Consider the following 19284-nt stretch of genomic DNA (forward strand, 5'->3'; position numbering starts at 1 on the left):
CAGAATCAGGGACCTTGTTGTTCCTGGAGCTGCAGAGACCCCGAGTGAGATCTAGGCCCTGTTGTGCTGGGCACTGTAGAGACCCCACAGACATCAGGCCCCACATTGTGCCAGGTCATTGTGCCTTGGGACATCCCATGTATCCCACCACGCAGAGGAGCTCACCTTTGTGACAGATGGTCCCGTACACCAGGCGTTCTCAACCTATTTCTTTCTTAGCCTCCTCCCCCCCGTATGCTATAAAACTCCTCGGCCCACATGGGCCACCTTAACTGGTTTTCTGCATATGAAAGCCAGGGCTGATGTTAGGGGGCAGCAAGTAGGGCAGCTGCCTGGGGCCCCATGCCACAGGGGCCCCCACAAAGCTACATTCCTACCAGGGAGCCACCAGCGGGGTCCAGAGACAGCCCCATCTCCTATATCAAGCTCTAGCTAGTAGGTATGTGTAGACCCTGCCTCTGTCTGTCAGCTGGGAGACATAAAGCTTCTCTCTTTCTACCCTCTGATGCCTCCTGGCTGCTCTAAGCAAGGTGGGGTGGGACTCTGCGAACGTGCCTCCTGGAGCTTCCATTTACCTGGTGCTGCTGTTCTGTGAATAGTGGGGCTGTGAGTGGGGCCGCAGGTACTGAGTGTTGGACTCTTGATCTTTCAGGGACTGGTGACCTTCGAAGAGGTGGCTGTCTATTTCACCAGGGAAGAGTGGGCTCTGCTGGACCCCACTCAGAGAGCCTTCTACAGGGATGTCATGCAGGAGAACTATGAGACAGTGACCTTGCTGGGTAAGGAGTCCTGTCCCCTGAGTTATTAGAAGCTGTGGGGGCTCTAAAGAACCTGAGTAGTGATAACTTTATACCTTTATTCATCACACAAGTTTTGACAAGTTTCCTTGTCCCCCTTTTTTTGCTTTATCTCCCATCCAGTAGTATAATTTTTGGACATGTGCCTTTTTGGTGCCATCAGTCATTTTAAAATTGCATTGAATGTATCCTTATTGGATACATTAATAACTACAGTTTTCATGCCTTCCTCATTTTAAGAGGAAAATATGCCACCTGTAGAATACTAAATGGAGTAAATAGGTATATGACTCATGCATGGCTTGTGCAACAGACAGATGAGCTCCTCTTTTGATACGAGAGTGTATAATGTTGCCATTCAGGACCACACGGGTGAAAGGAGAATGGAGCCATGGGAGGAGAGGAGAAGCGGGGGAGTAGATAATTCTGGGGTGCCCAGCTATGGGGAGGGTGCGTGGAGGATTAGAGCTAAGAAGCAGCAGTGAGGGATGAGGTAGTGAGAGATGAGGAGGGAACACAGGAAGGTCGCAAGGTGCTGGGAGGTGGTGCCAGCTGAGAGTAATGGGAAGAATTGGAGGAGAGTGTGGAGGAAGGGCACCCAGGAGGTGGGCTGGGTGCGTCAGTGGGAGAAAGGAGAGATTTGGGGATCTAGGGCTGTGGGGGATCCCAGACCTTTAACCCCAAATCCCTACCCAAGCCTTGTTGCTTTAGAGCAGGGTTAGGCAATCTCTGGCACTCGTGCCGAAGGCAGCACGTGAGCTGATTTTCAGTGGCACTCACACTGCCCAGGTCCTAGCCACTGGTCCGGGCGAGGGGAGAGGGGAGCGGGTTGGGGTTTGCATTTTAATTTAATTTTAAATAAAGCTTCTTAAACATTTTAAAAACCTTATTTACTTTATTTACAACAATTGGTTAGTTGCTTATTATAGACTTCTGGAAAGAGGCCTTCTAAAAACGTTAAAACCTATGACTGGCACGCAAAACCTTAAATCAGAGTGAATAAATGAAGACTTGGCTCACCACTTCTGAAAGGTTGCTGACCCCTGCTTTAGAGCCTACACTCCAGTTTTATTTCTGTTCAGTTTCACTTCATTTTACGTTTTTTCCTCAACTGTTTTTTTAACACTTGACCTCTCTCTTCCTCTCATTACCCCCTCCCCATATAACTTCTCCATCTCTGTGCACAGCGACCTGGCCACCGATCCTGAGTCCTTGCTGCATTCTTCCCTCCCATAGCAGGGCCCCTGCCCAGGCACAAATGGACACTTTGATGATAATGTCACAGGGTGATGGTGTAGCCTGTACAATTTTTACACCTATAAGATTACATATTGGGGTACAACTTGCCCTTCTACATGGCTACTCAAAGTGAATTGTAAAGATGAAATTTGGTGAAACACACAGAAGTGTGATTTAATACAGACAGTTATAATTGAAATCATAGGCAAGGATCAATACACGTAACAATCAGTCTAAGATAAGCAGAATAAAGAGGGTCTGGCACTGTGCATACTTACAAGTTATGGACACCATTGGAAACAGAGATCTAGGGACAAGGGAGACCATCAGAAGGGAGGCCCTGCTCCAGTTTACACTGTCTCAGGGACCTGACAAAATGAAAAAAATGGTAACTAGGAGAGGTATTTTATCCGCTTCTTTATGGTAATAGGATGGCTATATACCATATCTGCTCTTTTACTCTGACTACAATAATGTCAATAGCTGCCCCAACCCATATGTGGCCTTTGGAAAGTCCATAATGAAGCATCAAGCATTAATACTCATGATTTACATCACTTATTTATTAATAATTCCAATATATGAATGAAGCCTAACTGGTGAGATACTGAATAGCAACCTAACTGTTAAGTCCACCCTAGACTTCGTTCTTTCAGAATCCTGTGGCGTGTTGCACCTGTTTGTGGTTCCTCGTTAGTCTCTCCAAATGAGGGTGCAAAATATCTGACTTGGGATTCTCTCCTTAGGCCTATTCTGGTAAATCCCAGACTTCAGCATAACTATTCCCACAAAGCCTCCACCTAATATAAGGCCCTTAACTGTAGCAAACTTCATAACCCATTTATCTATGTTCACCTCCTTTCCTCTCCATGCATGTTCCAAGCTAATAAGCAGTTCTCTGATAATGACATTTTATCTCCAGCGAGTATAAAATTGCCCACAAGACGTGAGACTAGGTCCTAGATCATAAAATCAGGTTGAGGTCAACAGGAGTGAGAGTCTGGAGAGACTCTTGGCCCCCATTCCCCATCTGCAGCAGCCACAAGCTGTTTTCCCCCCGGGCTCCTTGGATCTTTGAGCCTGTCCCTCCTGAGGTTGCGTGTCCTAGTTCTTGTTTCTTACATTCTCCTTTTCCAGAAGAATTAGAGGCTGTTGCTCCTGAATTTTAGTGTTTAATTCCCCAACCGTCTCCACACACTGGCGGAGTTTAATTCTCCCTCCCATTACACTTGAATCACTAGATTTCCAAATTCAACAACATGTGCTTTTGTGATGTCACAGTTCTGGGGTAGCGAAGCCTTTGTCCTGCCTCCATGGTCTGCTCAAGGAATGGCCTCTTGGGTGTCAGGTCTCTAGCCAGCCCCTCTCTGTGGGTAGGGACCTACATGCCTCTCTTTTTTGACCAGGTTTGAGGATTGCAGTTTCTCCTACAGTGTGTTCACTTGACTAACCTCCAGTTCCTGTGCTTTGCTTTCTCTCCAAGGGCTGTGAGCAGTGTGTGTGTGATAGAGGTGGGAATTTTGGTGTTACTTGTATGATGCCAATACACACCTCAGTTTCCCACTCTGATTGGTATTGCTATGATTAGAAAGAGCAGGAGATATGAGTTGTTTCATCACGTAGCTGTCATGGGGTGATATGAATGGGTCATTCAGGACTGGCTGGGACTAACCTACATCAATGGAATACCTGACAGAGACAAAGGAATAATTGTCACCTGTCCACGGGAGGATCTCCCCTTGCCTGAGTGAAGCATACATGGACTCGTTATGTTTTTGGGAGCAGGAAGAACTGGGCTCGCAGATGCAGGGAGCTCTGCTGGAGCGAAGACAAATGGACAGGTACAATGAAAGGAAACCAAACTCTTTTCTACAGCAGCGTGGCTCAAGGGCATTGGCCAGTATGGACTATATTGTCTTCTTTGCTTCTCTGTCCTAACCTAAAGACTTTCAATGCTGTGTTTCGGTTGACTATTACACCCTGCTCTGTTTTAAAAGTCTGCCCAGTGTCACAGCAAAAACTTGCTGAGGTGCATCGAAGCATGAATGAGGAACAGTCTGTGAACAGGAGTGTCCTTCAGCTGGATCTGCTGGCAGAGATCACAGGTTGAAATAGAAGTATTGAACCAGAGGCTCAGTCTCAGGTGTTGAAGCTACATGGCTTATCCTTGTGGAAGAGTGGGAGCCCTTGGGGGTGTAGTGCACTGAAGGGGCACCTCCCAAGGGCTGTTTAAAAGCCAGGGTATTGCACAGATCCTGTGGATCCATGACAGTGTCATTGTGCCTTATGGGGAAAAGATATAAAGCAAGAAAAGCATCAAAATGCATATTTACCATCAGTCCTCTTGGGAATCCCGAATCATTTCCAAAGCGTATTAAAAAACCTTCTTTAAAAGCTTACATCTGGGTTATCAGGTCATGGCAGTTTGTAGCCCCAAAAGACCCCCCTCAGTCAGCTCAAACTCAGCTGTTTCTCCCCAAAGAGTCTGTCTGTCTTCTTCAGTCTCCTGAAAGAGGTAAAATCCATCACTTGCCCTTTCTGTGTGCGGCAAAGTTTCAGAAGATGGCGTTCTGTATAACCAGCCTTGAGATCCAGCCTTAGTGACACCAGATTGCACAGGAAAGCCATCCCTCAGCCTCGCCAGTGTCATCTGGCCCATCTCAGCATCACAGTCTGTGACGTATTCATGCTTTCAAGGGCTGGTTCAAAGATACAGATAACAGTCATAAGTAGGGCCAGTGTTTGCTGGCAACGAGAACAGAGTAATTGACAAGCATGAGCAATATATAATCCTTTACAGCCCAAAAGTGCGTTGGGAGATGGGGGGGACAGGAGCCAGCTGTGTCTGGAAGGTGGGGCTCAGACACTGTGCATTGAGAGCCTAGAGCCTGCTGTGTGCTGGGGAGAGGGGAGATGAACCAGCTGTGTGCAGGGGTGATGAGCAAGGGAGAGGTGCTGTTGATGCAGTTGAGAGCAGGTGCGAGTGCTATCTGCTCTGCAGCATGATGAGAGTGCCCAGCGTCCCACTGCCAGGTGCCCCGCCTCCCAAAGGGAAGCTCCAGAGTGTTTTTTCTGAACCCAGACTTGTTTGAGGAGGGAAGAAATTGGCAGCAAGTCTCAAAAGCAGCCATCCCCCAGCCTCTGCCATGTGCCCTGGGGAGGAGTCAGGTGTCTCCAGGCAGAAATCTGGGGTTTGTGACCCTGCATCCCCAGCCACCCTCTGATCAGCTATTCTGGATACGAAGGGTGATTCCAGAAATGAAGAGTAATTTCAGGGGGAAATGCAGTAATAGCAGCAATTTCCAGAAAACACTGGCCCTAGTCATAAAATTAAATACAATAGTCTCAAGATCTATACCTGTGTTCATCAGATCTGTCCCTCTACCTTCACATAGTTCACTTTGCTGGTGGGTTCCACCTCTTCCCCCCTCGGTGTCTGTCTTGCCTATTTAGATTGTAAATTCTTCAGGGCATGGGTCATCTTCTATTCTGGGTTTGTGCTGTGCCTAGCACAACAGGGGCCCACGGTTATTTGGCTCTTAGGCACTAAGGTCATGAATATGATTTATAAGAATAATAACTCTCCTGCCACTTTGAGCCAAGGAAGCCGGCCTTGGAGTGTTATGTCTTAAAAATGAGCTGGGGTTAAAACCATGGAATATTCCTTGTGACAAGTATCCCACAAATTCCATGGACCTCCCTTGTTTTCTTTGCCTTCCCAGGGTTTCCATTTTCCAAACCTGATGTGATCCTCGCAGCTGGATTGAGGGGAACATCCGTGGGTCTCAGACCTCTTTGGCTCTGAAAAAAAGTGCTCCCAAGAGCTGTGTGCACAGGTGAGGAATTGGGTGAACCATCTCAAAAACTGTCCATGAATAAAGGAAACTTTTGGGATGCCCCAGGGCCGATGCTACCATTAAGGCAAACTAGGCAGTTGCCTGGAGCGCCAAAAAGCGGTGCCCCAATTTTTTTTTTTACAGTGTTCCTGGGCTGGGCTGCCGGTGGCGCGCTGACACATGCGGCTCAAACTCCGTCTCCTAGTGCAGCAGACACTCCATGCAATTATTGTCATTGCCAGCAGGGTGCTGGCGGCTGGGCAGAACTCCACAGCTTAGTGCTCACATGGCACAAGCCCAGCGATGAGCACAACAGCAGGGTTTCGGCCCAGCCTCCACCAGAGGTGAAAGTAAGGTGGTCCGGTCCAGTACAGCGTACCAGCAAGAGCCAGTACGCCATGCGAGACCGCACCGGCTTCTGCAGCCAGGATTAAAAGGGCTCTGGGCTCCCCACAGCGGCAGGTAGCTCTGATCCCTTTTAATCCTGCCCGCAGGTTCGACGGCTGGGCTGGGGCCGAGATTTAAAGGGTTCAGAGCTTCCTGCTGCTGAGCAAAATTGGCATGTTATGAGGTAGTGCCTGTGAGGGACAGGTGTCTGTTTATGTCATCCAGTCATCATGTCCTAGGTCTTCGCGGGGGAGGGGCGGCTTTTCCATCCTGCTTTCATTGGATCAAATTCAAAGATTATTCTCACAGCGAAGTTAGTAGGCATTTAGAGCAGATGAGCATACCAGCACAGAGAGCACTTGGCAACCATTTGAGAGTGTATGACCTATTTAGTTAGAATATGGAACTTTTCATTCAAACTGAGTTTGTACCATTTGATGTTTTTAATCATTCAGAGGTGCATGGCTGGTTGGACAGAATGGGTTCTGCAGCACTCTGTCAGATTTTGATATGAAGGAAGGAAGGAAGTATACGTGACTAAAAAGGATGTATTTCTGATTACAGTCAACATTGCTTAATTTTAAGGGAAAGTCATTTTGATCTCTTAATCAATATTTACATCAAACAGTTGATGAAATTCAAATAGTGACTTATAGTAAGTGACATGTATTCTCTATCCTTTACTTTTAATAGTGAACATGAAAAAGAATGGAAAGGAATAAAATTTATTTTTTTTTTCATTTTCCATTGATGCAGCCTCATGGCAGATTAAAAAAAAAAAATTCTATGGGGCACAATTTTGTAAGCGGAAGACTGATAATCAAATGAAGAAAAAAAGCAAGAAGGTTTGTTTCTGAAATATCTCCATCCACTGGCCAGAGAAGAAGGTAGTCCAATGCCAAAGGATCAAGCAGAGATGGAGGTGGGGATGGGAGTTTCACAAATTGAAGAAGAGTTTGAAGAACATACTCTGAATATTGACGATGAATCAAATGAGCCATGCGAGGATCAAAACTTGGAAGACTGTGAAAGCAAAAATGTCACTCGTTTGAATTTGAGCTTTAGTGATCCTGCTACTTGGGCCAAATGTGATGATCAAGTCTGACAAATTCTGGTGGAACATGGGCCAGAACAAGTTCAGCAGTTCAATTTTCCCAAAGATAGTAAGCAAAGAAAATTCTTGACAATTCATTACAAACGTAGACTTGTCAATGGAGAAGAAATGCCCCATCAGTGGCTGCAGTATTCCACATCAAGTGATTCTGTCTTTTGTTTCTGCTGCAAGTTGTTTGGCAGTAGTAGTATTGGCACATCAGCTCTTTCTGAAAAAGGCTCAAGAGACTGGAAGAACATGTCTGAAATTCTTTCACGACACGAGAAAAGCCGTGAACATTTGACGAATGTTCAAACATACAAGGAACTTGAACTGCAATTGAAATACAAGAGAACAATTGATGAAGAACATTTGCGCTTGATTAAGCAAGAAGAAAAGTATTGGCAGCAAATACTAAAATGTCTGATTGCTTTGGTCAGAGTTCTTGGTATGCAAAACCTGACCTTTTGGGGCACACGACAAACTGCACACTTCTGATAATGGGAACTTCCTCAAATTTGTCGAATATCTGTCTGTTTGACCCGCTTATGGATGAGCATCTTCGCGGGATTAAGGACCAGGAGATGCATGTACATTACCTAGGGAAAGACATACAGATTGACCTTATTCAGCTTCTCTCCAATGCCATCAAACAAAAAATCCTAGCATCTGCTCGTGCTGCAAAATACTTTTCAATCATTCTAGATTGTACACCAGATGCAGGCCACGTTGAACAAATGACCATGATCATTCGGTTTGTGGATAGGCCTACTTCAGAGACTGAGAATAAGACTGAATCAGTATGCATAAAGGAACACTTCTTGAGATTTGTGTCACTTACGGAGACAAATGAAGCTGGTATGACAGAAACTATTCTTCACCAGTTAGAAGAGATGTCACTGCCTATAGAAAACTTGTGTGGTCAAGGCTACAGCAATAGGAGCAATATGAAAGGGAAAGAAAATGGTGTCCAGCGAAGAATTTTGGATATTAATCCACGAGCCTTTTTCGTTCCTTGCAGTGCACATTCATTGAATTTGGTTGTTAATGATGCTGCAAAGTGTTGCTTGGAGGCAACCGCTTTCTTTGATTTAGTTCAACGTGTGTATGTGTATTTCTCAGCTTCTGCACATCACTGGGAAGTTCTAACATGCCACGTATCTAACCTCACAGTTAAACCATTAAATGAAACAAGATGGGAAAGTCTAATTGACGCCTTGAAACCTCTTCGCTATCAGCTTGGTGACATCTATGATGCTCTGATAGACATCTATGAAGACACTACTCTGACAGGATCATCTGGCAATATGTCATGAGTTGATGCAAAGGCTCTTACAAAAGCCATTTCTAGTTTCAAGTTTCTTGTTTCTCTTGTTTTGTGGTATGACATATTGTTTGAGATCAACATGACTAGCAAACAACTTCAGGCAAAAGAATTCAACATATGTGATGCCATTAATCAACTTGGAGAAACCAAGAAGTTTCTTGTGGGCCGCAGAAGTGACACAGCCTTTGAGAAAACATTGGCAGACGCAGGTGAACTTGCGGAGGAATTGGATGTACCGGCACTTTTGAACCAGATCCAATCCGTATTAGAAAGAAGAGGAAGCAGTTCGCATATGAAGCAGATGGCGAACCTATTTATAATCCGAAAGAAAAATTCAAAGTGAACTTTTACTTTGCAGTCATCGACGCAGCAATACATTCGATTGAAGAAAGATTCACATTGATGCAGCAAATTAGTTCAGTATTTGGCTTCATATATGATGTTTACAGTTTGCAAAATAAAACACCAAAGCAAATTATGTAACATTGCTTGAATCTGGAGCAAGCTTTGCAACATGGTGGATCCAAAGATATTGATGCCTTTGACTTGTGCAGTGAATTGCAAGCTATTGCAAGACGGGTCCAAAGGAGTTCATCCCCGCAAGATGTATTGAACTTCATATGGGAAAATAAGCTGACAGATAGTGTCCCTAACATAGTTATTGCTCTTCGCATCCTGTTGACTCTTCCAGTTTCTGTGGCCAGTGGTGAGCAAAGCTTCTCGAAGCTCAAGTTGATAAAAACATACATGCGAACATCAATGTTGCAACAAAGAGTTGTTGGCCTATCTACCTTGTCAATAGAACATGACCTTGCTCACAGCATTGAGTTGGAGGAACTTGTTTCTAAATTTGCTAAACTTAAAGCGCAGAAACATAAATTCTAAATTATAACGTTGCTCTGTGAAAGTGTATTGTGTATAATGTATGTGATTTATTTTGAGGGGGTGGCGCAAGGTGGAAGTTTTGCCTAAGGCACAAAATATCCTTGCACCGGCCCTGGGATGCCCTACAAAGACTTTCCAAGTTGTGAGCTCTCCAAGTTCAGGATTGTTTCCTGCAGATGAGGAATCATTAGGCAGATGTCATTCAAGGCTTCCCACCTATCCTGACTGACAGTTGGCATCAGGTCCCTCCCCAATCTCTCTTTCCCCTGGTGAGCTGCACGCCCATAACTGATCCCTTCCTCTCTCTCCTTTGGGGAAAATCAGCTCCTGATAGGTTTAATCTGTCCCATACATATTTTGGCTTGTTCACACCTTTTCCCATTCCTCTCTCTGAGATTTCCTTTCTCTCCAGCACAGGGAGTGACCTATGTCTGGATTCTCTCTGTCTCCCATCAGGTGATGAGATGGTGAGTGAAAACGAGGAGACTCCCCAGCAGGAAGATGTTAAGCAAGTAGAACCACATGGGATGTTATCAGGAATATCCAAAGGGAATGTTTCCGGGAGTTGTGCACTCCCAGGAAAAGCAAAAGCCTGTGAGACTAAGCACAGTCCAGAGGAAAACTTCAGTAGCCTCTCAGACCTTATTACACGCGAGAGCATCAACTTGGAAGAGACACGTTACACATGCCATGAGTGTGGGAAAAGCTTCAATAAGAGCTCAGACCTTCTCACACATCAGAGAATCCACAGGGGAGAGACCCTACATGTGCTCTTGAGTGTGAGAACAGCTTCAATCGGGGCTCACAACTTATCAGACATAGGAGCATCCACACAGGAGAGATACCCTACACGTGTTCTGAGTGCAGGAAAAGCTTCAATCGGAACTCAAGCCTTATTAGACATCAGAAAACCCACACAGGAGAAAAATCCTACACGTGTTCTAAGTGTTGGAAACGCTTCAGTTATAACTCAGTCCTCATCTCACATCAGCGAAGCCACACAGGAGAGAGACACTACACGTGCTGTGTGTGTGGGAAAAGCTTCAACCAGGGCTCAAGCCTTATTAGGCATCAGCAAATCCATGCTGGATGGACACCCTACACATGCTTGGAGTGCAGGAAATGCTTCAGTTATAGATCAGCCCTTTGTATACATCAGAGAATTCACATGGGTGAGAAACCCTATGGATGCTCTCAGTGTGGGAAACGCATCATGGAACGTTCAGCCCTCATCACACATGAGAGAATCCACACAGGAGAGAGACCCTACATGTGTTCTGTGTGTGGGAAAAGCTTCAATCAGAGCTCAAACCTTATCAGACATCGGACAATCCGCATAGGAGAGATGCCCTAAACATGCGCTGAATGTGGGAGGCGTTTTAAGCAGAGCTCTGCCCTGATCACACGTCAGAGAATCCACACAGGGTAGGTGTCCTACATATGCTCTGAGTCTGGGGAATGCTTCAGTTTTAGCTCAGCTCTCATCAGAGAATCCACAGTGGAGAGACGTCCTACATGTGCTCTGAGTGTGGGAAAACCTTCAGTCGGAGCTGAAACCTTGTTAGACGTAAGAAAATCCACATGAGAGAATTGTAATAAATGTCTTGATTCCGGCTGGCCAAAGATTGTTTTTAAAAAAATCACAATTGCGAATTCCCACAGAGCAACCTTTGCACCATCTTCACCGTGGTCTCTCAGCTCTCCTAGATGAGTTACCTGCTTCTGCCTTTTGCAGCTCCCTGTTCTTTATTCCTCATCACTATCCCAATCCCCCTGTTGTTCAATTGGTTAGATCTATATTTCTTCTAAAGGGCTGAGAAGACTAGTCCCTAGTAAATGGCTTGGAACAAAGCAAAATACCCGTGCATTTGGATACCAAAGCAGTTGTGGCCCAGGCCCTGCAGGAGGTGACTCCTGAAGAGATCGCCTTCCTAATCAGGTGCGTGTTGCCTATTATTTGGAAAATGCAATCCCTATCTAGGTAGGGATGGGGAAAATGGAAGTGATGTTTCTGTTCAGCTCACCTGTGGGAGATACTGCAAATGTGTAGAAAATGAAATCTGTGTGAATGTGACATAGCTGCAGAAAGAGACCTATTTTCAATAGATACCTGACATTTGGTGCTTTACAGGGATTCTAAACCGCACCTGAATTTAGTCCCTAATTTAAATCTGTGCCACCAGATTAAAGAAATAAAAGGACATATTTGGGGGAGTTATACCTCACTATCACTATTGATACGTTGTGTGGTTGGTGAAGAATTCTACACCAGAGACGTGTAAAATTACTTCAAGAAAGGTCAAAGATTTGACAAGAACTCAGGTAGAAATTGCAGATTTTGATTTTCACCCTAGAGATGGAAGCTATGGTGACCTGTGGCCCAGGTAAACTATTTTTCGAACGCTGCATCCTAGTTAAGTGGCATTAGTCACACTCCTAGAGGATACCATGATTAAATTGGGAACAACTGTCTTTTACCATCTGGCTCCAAAGTTTCATGAAGCACAGAGAGAAACAGCTGATTCCTTCAGAGACATTCCACACCTCTGGGTCCCAATCTGGCTGCCTTGTTGGACAAGAAGCACTTCCATGCTGGGCAAATGATGGTAGCCAATGAGGGAATGTATCAGATTCCAAGTTCAGACTGCAGGATACATGAATGCTGAGTCCTGACTCCGTGGTTTGGTCTCTTAGTTTTGCTATTAAGTTTTATGCATTTGTATCACTTCTCCACCTGCTGCTACTTTGAAAGATTAGAAAATGTGAAAATAGAGCACAAGTGTTTTTTTCTCATGATGCAACCTTCCCACACAGCGTGACAGCCCTTCCACCTACACTTGTGGGAGAAGACCCAGGGCGAAATGAACTCACATAAATGGAAAGCTCCTCGGTTATTATAGAATGTGACTTCACACAAAACTCAATGGTGGAAATGGGAATTAGGAGAAAACTGCCCTATAGGTTTATATTTTGAATAAGTTGTTACCAGTGACAGTGAAATTAAACATGAACTTAATTAGTGTAAAGTAAGAGGCTGATTATGTGATAACTTTCAGTGTTACAATATAATTCAGGTTTTCTTCTAGTTCTCTCCCCGTCCCTCCTACTATATCGGAAAAGGTGGCTAATCCTGAAAAGTAAAACCTCACTCCAAAGGAATTAGAGTGGAGAAACATGTGAGAGAAGTAGTATGTATGAAAATAGACCCCTAGTGTAGACTGTAATTATATCTATTTCAAATGGAATTTATTTTGATAAACTTTAAAATAAATATTCTGTGAAGAGGAAAATTGCTTGAGTCAAGATCTGCAACCTTGTACTGAGTTAGAGGGTAACAGCCACAGAGTTCGCCAATTTGCTTGTTTGCTAAACAAAGACACATTGGGCAGGAGAGGTCAGCATTTAAAATGGTGATGGATGCATGATGATTGATTTTTGCAACCAGTTATTTTTATGGGTGCTGAGACCCCTTTTCCTTTTGAGGCGGCCGGCTGTTAGAGCCCAGCTGTTTAACCCTCAGGCCTGGCCATGGAAACCTCCCTATAAGTGGCCTTTGTTTCTTTCATGTTTGATACCTTTGGGGTTCACACATCCACACTAGATGTGGTTTACGACAGTAGATACTTTGAGAAAACTGCTGTGTTAAATCGGGCTATTCCAAACTGACGTTGGCCCAAACTCTGCCTCACTTCATCTAGAGTGGGACATGTCTGTATCAAAGGATTAGTTCACACCTGATTTGCCCAGAGACCTTGCAGGAGGTGTCATAAGGTGGGGTAAGCTGGAATCTACAACAATAAAGTAAAAGGTAAGGGTGGGAGTCCTTCAGCTTTCAAATCAACAAGCCTGTTCTGTTCATTCCCTCTGAAGCATCTGGCACTGGTCGCCCTCAGGCAGCACACTGGGCTAGATATGGCCCATTGGTTTGACCTAGTATGACCTGTCTTGTGTTCTTATGTAAGTCATCTAAGAGAGACTGACTTCCAGGATCCAGGACTGATCCCTTCTGGGGAATGAAACACAACAGTGACAGGCTGTGCAGCCTTCACTAGTCTCCTGTACCTGAAAAGCCTGCTAGCCCGAAGTGCTGGGCCAACTATGCCAGTACCTCGTTCCTCAATTGCAGCTACAGGTCCCGCTCCATGCGACTCCAAACTGAAGAGCTGCAGAGATCGAACTCCTCATAATCTTTGCCATTTATTTTCCTTTTTCTATTATTAGTGATGCAATAGTGAAATCTGAGGAGAAAACTAATTCGCTTTGAGGCTGTGGGCTAAATATAAGCAATAATTTGGTTTCGGTATTGAAATGTTCAGCTGGCTGAATCTGGGTTGCACTGCCTGGGTGAAAATCTCTGATTGGGGTTTTGGCATCACTAAATATGCACCTGCCTCCTTGGGTTGCTGTTTTAGGATTTATAAGGGTTGATTTTCTGCTGTATTCATCTGAGGGTTTGACTAAATTGATGACTTGATTCCAATGCAATATCCTTGTTAATGCGTTGATTTACTGATTTGACCTGAACTTTATCACTGGATTGTTTAACCCTTCGTTAGCTGAGTGGTATTCATAGTCGTTTAGCCTTAGTGATGTGTGTACTTGGTTTTATTTTTTTGTGTTAATAAAACATGTAACTGGGATATTGAGTCATTTCTTTCAATAAGCAACAGGGGCTGGAACTGTGGAGAATGTGAGCGGAGATCAGCCACTCCCCATCTGAGCCTGATGAGAGTCCTCTAAATTAACACTGTTTCCCCCAAAGGGGAGCAATGGAGAGGGCATCTATCTTAGCTCCAGCTGTGGCCAGGTGGGGAGGGAGAGCTCAGACCATCACAATGGAAAATGAGCTCCTCTAGCTAGGCTTTCAGGAATTCGGGGAGGGGTGCAGTGCATCCGAGTGAGAACAGATCAGTGAGGTAAGGCTGATTTGAGTAGGGGTCAGGGGTCTTGCTCTGCAGTCACTCTCATGGCCCTGCCCAGTCCTTACCCCAGTCTGGTTTGCCCAGGGATTGGGCCTCGTCAGGCCAAGACGGGGTTGGAGCTCTGGTTGGAAGGGCTGTAAAAGGCAGTGAACAGCTTATAGATTTCAGCCAGCAGGGGGTTGGCAGAGTCAATGTGTGTGTGTTAACAGGATGTTGCTGACAGAGGACAGGATGAAGGTGGTGCAGGCACCTGTAGCTGCATCTCCTGTTTTTGAGAAGTTTGAGTTTTGCGGCTGCAGAGGTTCTGCAAGGGGCTGATATTGCACCAGCCGATCTTAACTCTGCATTAAGGAAGTGTTTTGCCCTTAATTAATACTGCTCCCTCGATACTAAGTGGGCTGTGAGGCTGACCCCCGAGCTAAATGCTTAGAAAACAATGAAAATATCCCCTGTCCATGACTCATTTAAAACAAATCCTGTCCCTCCTGTCTGCACTGGCAATGGTGAGAAGAAACCAAGCCAAGTGATTCATTCCCTTGGGAGAAGTTTAACCACTTCCATTCTCTGTATCTTTACTGTAAGGGAAAGGAACAGGAAAAGCAAAATGAGTTCACAGAGAGAAAGTGGCAGATTTCTTTTCTCTCCAAGGCCCTGGGAGCAAACCTTGTTCTCTACATGACCCTTGTCTTTATATTTAACTCCTGCCCATTTGGCTGGGTTACTGCTAGTAACAAACCTCGCTCTGCTCCCTTCAGCGTCTCAATGTGGTTCCGATTAGATGAGTAATGTCCATTCTTTCCCCTTCAACCAGCCTCAGATAGAGATAAGAAAGTTCTCCCTCACCAGGTGCCCTAACCATGTGTTTGTGTGTCCACCACCATCTGTCCTTCCACTGGCAATCTTCTCAGTTCGTTGCACAGGGAAGAGAGCTGAGTGCCTGTAACCATGTCTCAGTGGGCCACAGCTGAGAGAGCCAAATTCAGGACAAACTGCTGAGAAATGGGGCAGATACACCCCAAGACTGGTGCCTAATCCCCCATAGGACATACCAAACCAGCAACAAAAGGAAACACCTGCTTCACCACACCGGCTAACAAGACATCATAAAAGCAGTTTCCTTGGGCATTCCAGTCCTTGTATTATCACTGAAAACACTAGGCTGAGAAATGAGTGGTTCTTTAAAACCAACCTCTTCAAATAAGAGGTTCTTCTGATCCCAGAGGACCAGCCACCCACCCAGGTCAATATATAACTTAGATATTTCCCCAAAATCACGTTGATGCCAATCCTTTAGTATCTAAATTCTAAAGGTTTATTGAAAGAAAGAAAGAAAGAAAAGGTGAGAATTAAAATTGGTTAAAGGAATCAAATACAATAATTGTAAAGTTCTTGGTTCAAGCTTATAGCAGTGATGGAATAAACTGCTGGCTTGGTAAGTCTGCGTGCTTCCAAATCACTGGAAGATTCTCAGTCCCTTGGTCAGAGGCTCCCATTGGTATAAGTCCATAGTCCAGAGAGTTGAGCAGGAAAGAGGCTGGAGCAGGAAAGAGGCTGGAGCAGGAGAGAGGCACAGTGGAGATGTTTCCGGGGCCTCTTTAACTTCTGCCATGTGGAGGGAAACCCATTGTTTCAAAGTCCTCAGCACAGCTCATGGAAAATCACAGGTGAAAGGTGGGAGCTTGGAGTCACATGGGCAAGTCTCCATCCATGCCCGATTTTGCTGAGCCATTGCAGGATGGATACTTTGCTGGATACTTCGATGGAACGTTCCCAGAAAAGTCCGTTCAGTGTAGATGGGCGTCTCCCATGGTCCATTGTGAGTTAAGTGTCCTTTTGATGGGCCACTCACTAACAGCTCACTTCATTGGATGCATAGAATGGAACACACAGAAAGAAGATATTTATACATACAGAGACCATGAAAAGATGGAAGTAGCCATACCAACTGTAAGAGGCCAGTCAATTGAGATGAGGTGGTATCAGCAAGAGAAAAAAAAATTTAAGTGATAATCGAGATGACCCATAGAAGGTGTAAGTATACTTAACATGGGGAAATAGATTCAATTAGTGTAATGACCCAACCATTCCCAGTCTCTGTTTAAACCTAAATTAATTGTGTCTAATTTGCATATCAATTCAAGTTCAGCAGTCTCTCTTTGGAGTCAGTTTTTGAAGTTCTTTTGTTGCAAAATTGCCACCTTCAAGTCTATCACTGAGTGGTTGGAGAGTTCTTCTACTGGTTTTTGAATGTTATGATTCCTGATGTCAGATTTGTGTCCATTTATTCTTTTGCATAGAGAATATCAGGGATGGAAAGGACCTCAGGAGGTCATCTAGTCCAACCCCTGCTCAAAGCAGGACCAATCCCCAACTGAATCATCCAACAGATTTTTGCCCCAGATCCCTAAATGCCTCTCTCAAGAATTGAGCTCATCACCCTAGTTTTAGCAGGCCAATGCTCAAACCACTGAGCTATCCCTCCCCCTCACTGCAGGAGGAGACAGTGCCACACCTGAACAGCTGCAATGCACCGGCAGAGAGTCCTTGCCTCCCCTACCCTGGCCATATTTTTGTAGGCCAGGCGCTCGGTGTCTTGGAGCCTATCCCGACAGCACAGCTCGCTTACCTCTTGGATGTTCAACCCTGAGGGAGAAAGACACACCCATTGGGGAGGTTTGGCATCTGATTTCCTTCTGTTCCCTTTGCTGGGTGAACACTGGCCAGGGTCCTCGTGGCACCCAATGGACCAGGCGGTTTAGTAAGTGAAGGGAGATTTGTCTCATTCATCACAGCACTCATGGGACTCTTACGGCCATTGTGCTCTGGGAGTGGGCATCTGTTAATGGTGGCATCTAATACTTAGAACCCCCACCCACCCACTGAAGTCAGGATCTGGCCCCAGCTACCCAACTGGTGACATCCTACAAGCTTTGTGTCCTTCCCCTGTGGTCCCTGCTCCTGCCCCACCCTCATGATGGGCTCTTTCCCTCCATGTGTCTCAGTAGCTCCGTTCCTGTCCCCTCACTAGCTGGCAGCCCCCTGGGTGGGCTGATTTCCCTGGGCTGGGGGACAGAGCCAGGTTCTGAGGTAAAGCAGCCAATTTCCCTGGCATGTTCGCCCCCTTCCTCTCTCTCTGAATTAGGGAGATGAATGTGAGTCATCATCTAAGCTGGGGTCGGTCTCAGAGGAAGGGGCTTCTTTCTGTAGGGTCCCTTGGCCTGCAAGTGGGGTGCCCAAAACAGGGACCTTGTTTCCATTGGGGTCCCTCTGCCCTGCTGCGGTTGGTCTAACAGAATAGGCCTTAGTTCCATTGGTGTCCCAATGGCCAGCTGGAGCTAGTCGCCAAGGGACTCGCTTCTATCGGGTTCCATTGCCCAACTGGGTTTCTTACCCCTCCTCTGCAGCAGGAGCCTCTGCATCCAATAGATCCCGCTCCTGGCTTGCCGACTAATGTAGTTGGCTGAGTCAGAGATGCACAGATCCGACTGCAGCACAGAGTTGCCCGCCTTGGGGAAATCGGAGGAGGTCTGGTGGGAGGAAGAGAAGAGGGGAATCCATCAACATTCTCCCTTCAGCTCTCCAGCTCCCCTGGGCCACAGCTCTGCTCCCATCCATCTGTAGGAGGTGCTGAGGGAGAGGAACTAGAGCCCTCTTTCTGCCCCCAAAGGAGCTTGGAGCAAAGGGACCAGGGCATGGGTCCTCTATGAGCACTCGCTGCCGGGCTGCTCCAGAATAACAAGGGCCCTGAGGCCAGGCATGACCCTGCCAGCCAGTGGCCTATGGGAGGCGGTCCCTTATGGACCCAGGGGGGACCAATTAGCCAGGGGATGAGGAACTTGACTCAAGCCCTGACTCTGCAGGATGCTGGGGTCAAAGGTCACTTACGTCAAATCCGGGGAGGGAGGTGGCGAATTGGAGCAGGGCAGCGCTGCTCCATATGGCTCTAGCTCTCTCCTGGGTGTTTTTGGAGTGGAGCCAGAACTGGTCGTGCTGCGGGAGAAGGAGGCAGGGGAGGGTCAGCAGGCAGGCGTACATGCTCTACAGACGAGCCTCTCCCCCTCCCCATGAGGCTGAGACCTTGTGCTCAGGGGGGAATTGCTGACTCCTCATATGGGGGTTCATGACACTGCCCACATCTTGCTGGGCACAAGCTCATTGTCTCGCCAGGCTGGGTCAATGGTCGGTCTTGGGGCTGGTCTATTTGCTTTGAACCCCTAATCCATGAACAGCACGTCAGGATCAAGGCACATGCCCTGGACCCCAGATCCCAGCTGCAAAAGCCTTGGTAGGATGGATGGAGTGGCTATGAGGACAATCCCTCCAGGAACTGCAGTGTCCCTAGGACAGAAAAGCTGATTCCCCGAGGCTCCTCCTGTATCTCCGGGTCTCCCTAGAAAGGAGCCAGTGACTATTCTCAGAGGTCTACGTCCAGCATCTCACAGGGGTGGGTTTCAGTCTCTCAGTCCCCAGCCAGGCCTAGTTTTCACTGTTAGTGCTTAATTCCACCATGCAGAGCTCTGGCTGACAGTCCCAGCTCCTTCCCTCTGCTCCCCCGCGCCCCCGCCCCAGGAGGCGTAAAGGTCCCAACATTGCACTGCACTGACAGCTCTGGGAACGTGGGGCCGCTTCGGTCCAAGCTGGAAGGACACAATGGAAATGGGACTTGTCTAGTCTCTCCTTTGCAGCCCTCCGACAGGGTTCAGGGGAAATTCTGCCCCAGACCGGCCCATTCTACTCACCTCCAGGAGGTGCTGCAGCTTGTCTGGGGTGGGGGGTCTTGGTGAGCAGGCACCCGAGC

At 46.4% G+C, this 19284-nt stretch overlaps 1 pseudogene; it reads left to right on the plus strand.

Moving 5' to 3' along the window:
• LOC127046625 (zinc finger MYM-type protein 1-like) overlaps positions 1-14204 on the plus strand; it is a 398827-nt pseudogene extending 384623 nt beyond the window's left edge.
• The last annotated feature ends 5080 nt before the right edge of the window (positions 14205-19284 follow it).

This window comes from Gopherus flavomarginatus, chromosome 1 (assembly GCF_025201925.1).
Source record: "Gopherus flavomarginatus isolate rGopFla2 chromosome 1, rGopFla2.mat.asm, whole genome shotgun sequence".
In the NCBI taxonomy this organism is placed as follows: Eukaryota; Metazoa; Chordata; order Testudines; family Testudinidae; genus Gopherus; species Gopherus flavomarginatus.